Source organism: Dufourea novaeangliae, unplaced genomic scaffold, assembly GCF_001272555.1.
Source record: "Dufourea novaeangliae isolate 0120121106 unplaced genomic scaffold, ASM127255v1 scaffold228, whole genome shotgun sequence".
NCBI lineage: Eukaryota > Metazoa > Arthropoda > Insecta > Hymenoptera > Halictidae > Dufourea > Dufourea novaeangliae.
The window spans coordinates 644,027-650,026 of record NW_015374150.1 but is presented as its reverse complement, the minus strand read 5'-3'; positions in this window follow the sequence as shown (position 1 = coordinate 650,026).

The window sequence follows — 6,000 nt, the reverse complement described above, 5'->3', positions numbered from 1 at the left end:
TGCTGCGTCTTCTCCGACTGTTTGTGTAAACACAAGCAAATTGCGTTTAGTGCTTGTCAAACGGATGAATCGTCCTCAACGGAGATTCAACGACGGTGAGCTCGTTTCGACGACGATTCGTAATATTTATTCACACGTACATTAGACTCCTTTTAATATTTCGTACAGAATAAACAGTGAATTCTTCGTGAAAATGTGAAGTTTAATTTTCGACAGGTCAAGATATGGACCACAAGGGGCGATATATAAAGGCTGCGCCTGAATGTAAGATGGCCGGAGTTATGAGGGGGCAAAAACGGGAGATATGAAAGAAGTTGGAAAATTTCTAATAACACGACGCGACGGTTTGAAAGTTCGAGAACCACGGCGGCGTGTCATCCGAGAGGTTAATTATCCAACAACCATCGTCCACTGGTTCTCGTTGCCTTACCGTAGCCATATTTTATGGACGAAGAAACTTCCTGCGATCGGACACCGGCTTTCGCAGGCGAGCTCTCAGAGTGTATTATTCAGCGGTAGACGGCGTTCCGCAATTAAACGCACTTAGTACTTCACTGAGTCGTGGTCGGTGACTCGATTTCTTCCATGGCTTCGAAGCTCACCCGATTCGAGCCAATTTCCCGGAAGGAACTGTTCCAGTGAAAATTATACTTTCAATTACATTTCAAGTAAATAAAGTCTCTACGGCTTGCGACTTATGAAATTCTGCGGTGGACCTCGGGTAGTTTGCCGGCTCAAAGAATTCAAAGTAAAGTCTCAGTAGAAACAGTCGTCCATACACGGACGACACAGGATGGGAGTTAAAGGCTTTACCCGGAGCAGTATCCGTTCGGTTGGTTAAAATAAATTCAACTAAAGGGCAGTAAAGCAACATTAGAAAGCATTGCCAACTCAAACTTATACTTTCGATTAAATTTAGAAGAAATAACATTTATAGCTCTGTGTATCTGTCATCCAGTAAAATAGATAAAAGCAAACGACTGTGGTTTACGTTCAGCCAGTCTTCCGTCGAATATCGTGTTTGAACATTCGACAGGATAACCCGGAAGAAACAGCTAGAGCCGTATACGTAACAGGTAGTATTAAACGGCGAATGAAAGTAGTAGGAAAGGCGTTTCGTTCACGATGGATTTTCCCGGGATTAGTTTGATCTCTTCGTATTATACCACTGTACAGCTATCCGCCGGCTCTGTACCAGCGATAATTGGCTTCGATATTAACCGTTTCATGCCACGTAATTCGTGTCTGCTCGGTCCATTAATGTTTTATCGTCGCGAACCGTCGTTGATACGAAAACAAACAAGACGGGGTACCAAATGAATCGCTGGCTGGATATATTTCTGATCGTCGATGAAGAAGCTTCTCTACGAGTGTAATTTCAACAGAGAACTTGATAATGGCTACGCCAAGGGGAATAATACCACGGACGCAAACATCGCGGAGGAGACGAGGTGGAGGAGAAACGAAGCCTCGCGAGAGGCTGAAGAGGGGTGAGGGAAGAAAAATCTCGTTTACGATTGTTCGTCCACCGACCGTGCCGCGGGCGTAGAGTGCGCGGAAGGTTCCGAAAGTGTTTTCATAACTTAAGGGAGAGACCGGAGTGGAAATCGTTTGAAGCGAACGCCGTCGTAAAGAACGAAAATATCGTCTCTTCCCGATGGAGAACAGTTATCGAGGACCATCGCGAGAAACTATCAGAGTCGCGCGACTGTTTCGGAATATTCTACGAAATAGATTTTTCTTTTAAACGGTCCCCGGAACGTTTCGTAGCATTGGAATTATAATACCTCCACGGGTGTAGAAAAAAGTTACGATACGTTCTCGTGATTAGAATGAAATTAATTTTCCCAAGGTTCGAAATGCGCTAGGTCTATTGTATCGTTACTTCAGTTCAGTATCTCGTCTCTCTAAAGTAGGATGCTGCGTTTCCAAGGGACTTTACTAGCTTCTAAACCTTCGAATCACTCTTCCAACCGATTCACCGCGTCCCGGCCAGATTTCTCCCGAAGATGTATCCACTCGTAAATGCTTACCAAAGCAGCGTAGTTGCGAATGGGCGGCCGCTAAAACACGATCCGCGTTCTCAGCGATTTCGCAGGGGCTAAAATGAAATTTTCTTTCACCGGTCAAAGTCGTATCCGTAGCGTATCTCTCGTTTAATCCGCAAACGGCGAGCTTATAGCGTTTATTCGTGTGCTCGCCTCTCGTACACACAGGACGACACTCGGCCGGCTTGAATTCACGTTTTAGCGTAGCGAACCGTGAGACGGGTCCACGGGGTCAATTTATACGCCGATCACGTGTTTATTTCGCGGCGAGCAAGCGGAAAAGTTTCGAGGATGGGTCAAGATTTTCGATTTAGAAGTATGAAGCGTGGTGGATCGGGGTTGGGGTGGAAAACGGGCACCGTTGAAGAGACTCTCGTTGGCTGGAACTCGTCGGGAAAGCGGCGACGATTCTCTTTTGTCCGGTGTTTCCACTTCGTTTCCAGCCAGGAGCACGACGAACCAAACCGCCGTCGCCGTCGACACAACGACGATAAACTACCTTCGGAAGGAGAAACCAGTTTCGTGGACGCGTTTCCTCCGCGGCGTTGACCGTTGTTGAATCTCGACAAATTTACGAGACAGCGGAAGAACGCTGTCCGATTGAGCGCACGCGACGAAATTAATTTATGCGAACGGCATAAAGCCCGGCCTTCGCGAACCGGAGAAAAATCAGTGATGGACGGTCCTGGGGTAAGACCGGCACGCGGGAACAATGGTGAAGCGAACCTGAAGACAATGGCCGCCGTTGGCAGCACGCCTCGGGTTTCTAGGAATAAAGAATCGTTCGTCAAATCTTTCATCCGGTATCGATAAACTGTTCCTTCGCTGATCAGTTCTACAACGTTTTTACACTCCTCTGTACGGCTGTTTCCACGGATGTTCAGGCAGGATTCGACGGTGATTCAAACTGTTATCGATCGTAACGTGTACCACGAGGACGCGATACTGCCTGGATCGAGGAAAGGCCTCGTAAAGAACCGGCCGTTCCCAGAACGGCTCCTTTATCCTTATGGAGGAACCATGGTAGTTCGGAATGAACCTCGTTCAGATAAATTCCTCCGTTCCCTCTTTCGTTCCTTTCCGTCCGCGACATCCACCTGACAGGGTACTTTAACCTGAATGAATAAGTCATAACGATCATGAATCCACCGAGCGGAATTCCCTTCTCGCGACGCGTGCGTCGTGAATCATAACCTTATCCTCGACAGCTTTTCGTTCATCGACCCTCCGTCTTTTGTGATGCGAAGCTGCGTTTTTTTTTTCAAAATAATTTCTCCCAAGATCCTCGTGCATTTCATTCTGATCTGGATACGTTCGAATGAGGACCACGAAACGAATCCTTGCAATCTCATTAATCGATCAGTGTCTATTCGACATGTTGATATCCACGATAATCACATTAAAAACAGCAGCAACAAGCTCATCTCCCCCCGGTTCATAATCAGCTAATAAACCCAACGGTGAACGAGAAACCGATGATCAGAGGGTGAATTTTTTCGTTGCTCGAGGCCACGGCGAGCGCTTGGCATTGTCGATCGCAATCTCGAAAATGGCGCTCGTCCACCACCAGGGGCAGCCTTTATGCGACATTCATTCGCGCCACGTCCATAAAAACCGTGCGCCCAGGCTTTGAAGGGTCCCGATGACGGCGTTGCTCGCTAATCGGCGTGAAAGGGCCACGGCGTAGACACTGGCTTGTGGATTTATTAGCGCTCGACGAGGCACATGGATTCACCGACGTGGGAATGAAGAGAGAGGGTTGAGGGGATGGCCAGAAGAGCAGCCAGATTTATCATCGTGAGAGTGGTTCGACGCGACTGGCAAGCTTGTGGACGCTGGTTCCGTGCGTCGTTATAAATCGAGGTCTGGTCTAAGGGCGGCGTACGTGTCGCAGGAAACGGTCTACGGGATTCCAACCGGTTTCCCGCTGGTCCCTGCCACCGGGAATTGCTACCGGGGATCGATTTTATGGAGGACTATGATTTTTAGTGGCGTGAAAACAGTGTACGCGACGTTATCCCTACGGGGTCTAATATACAGTATGAAATTTATTACGTGTATATGTGTGTGTGTAAAGGAGATGAAGCTGGAGAGTATTTTACGTGGGTGTTGTTTTTAGAGCGATAATCAAACGTTTCTTATAAATACCCCGCCCGAACGTATATTGAGATTCACTCGTTACTCGAATCGAAACCGAAATCGAGGGTCGAATTCGAATTCCAGAGAACTTTCAAGTGTTCCGAGGACTATGGGAAGCCCTCGAAACACGCGACTCCTATCACGATCTCTAAAACGATATCGCGTTTCGTTCGATCCATTATCGCAGCGCCCTCATAGCCCGAAGGAAGGTCTAGTGATTCAGGGAGGGAGGCAGTTCTTGATTGAATTACGCACTGCTTTCGACAAGGAACAGAACACACACGTGCACACACGCCCACACCGGCTTCCGACTGCCTCGCGATTAGGGGATGCAAGAAGAGTCTGACGTTAGCCTTGGGATACGGAGCTAATAGCATTGGCAAAGTTGACACACGAGAACGCCCGGGACGATGTTAAATGCGTTACACCTCCGTGCCCGGAAGAATTAAGTCAGTAATTCATGAGAGGTCGTCCAACAGGCACCCTCGGCCTCGTTATCTCGACGTTAAGTAAACTTCATCGTACAGGGCCTGGGCCACGCTCGACAGCTTTCGTGATAACACCTTCGAGCTACGGGAGACGATGAAATATCTGAATCACACCCTCGACGAACCTACCGATTATCACGACTACCGAACAGTTTAGTTTGTTATTCGTCTATGTTTGTCTTCTGTGACCCAATGGCTTGTATTGGTAATAGCTGTTGGTCGTCTCTTTTCGTCTGAAAAGAATAACGAACCGATTACGCTACGTGTTGCTGCTGTTCGAGTCCACTTCGATACGCGTCCGTGACAAAAAGGAGGACCTTATGTTTTCAAACGAGAGCTTAAAGAATATCGAAGTTTGTTAACTACGCTGTAAACTGTGAGGGACGAAGCTGAGTATATCCCGGAACTTTGCGACGAAACCGACCACGGTTGGTAGTCATTCTTCCCTGAAATTCTCGTTATAAAGTTTGCCCCCTCCGAGGATATTCCAATGTTCTTCACTGGGTCACTTTTCTCGTTTCCTCTTGATCGTTCAAGTATAAACACGATTTTGTATCGATCGTTAAGAACGGTGGTACTCGTAATTAAAGTTAGGTCTTGGGAAATGCAAGGCTAAGCTTTCGAAATTTCGTCTCGAAGGTCGAAAAGTAGAAATATATTCTTTTATAAATTTAGAAGAAGTTAGAACACGTAATGACCAGAACGGTAGACAATGTATTTACCAAGCATTTAATCTTCGCCATAAGTTCGAACGTAAAGTATTGCTAGGTGGGATGGATAAACTTCGGCACTCGCAGGTCACACCGCATCAACAAACCGAAATGGCTCGCGGCTCGTAGAATGCTACGAGATCGTGTTTACAAAATAATCAGCGCGAGCACACAAGCAATATCAGCCTATGTTTGCAAACAGTTAAATGGATCTAGTTATGCTATTCCAGTTTGTCAAAAGGATCGGGCAACACAAACATGGTTATAACTTCGAAACAAGACGAGATCGTGCCCGTATTTATGCCATCTTCAAGCCCCAGGGGTTGTCTGTCGCGTGTTTTCAAACGAAATATACAAATCTTTCGGACTAATGCCTACCGCTATAAAAATGTCAGCAAACATCGTAGACACAGCACTACTGAGGTTCCAAAATCATAATTATAAAAAATGATAGAAAATATCTACAGTATCTAATAAACTCTTCCAATCTAAGGTGACAGTAGTAACAGACAGTTATGCACAGACAATCAAAAAATCGATAAACAAACGCCACAAGAGGGATTATTTTATTTCAAATAGTAACAAAATCTGTACAGTAAATCATCGATAAGTGTT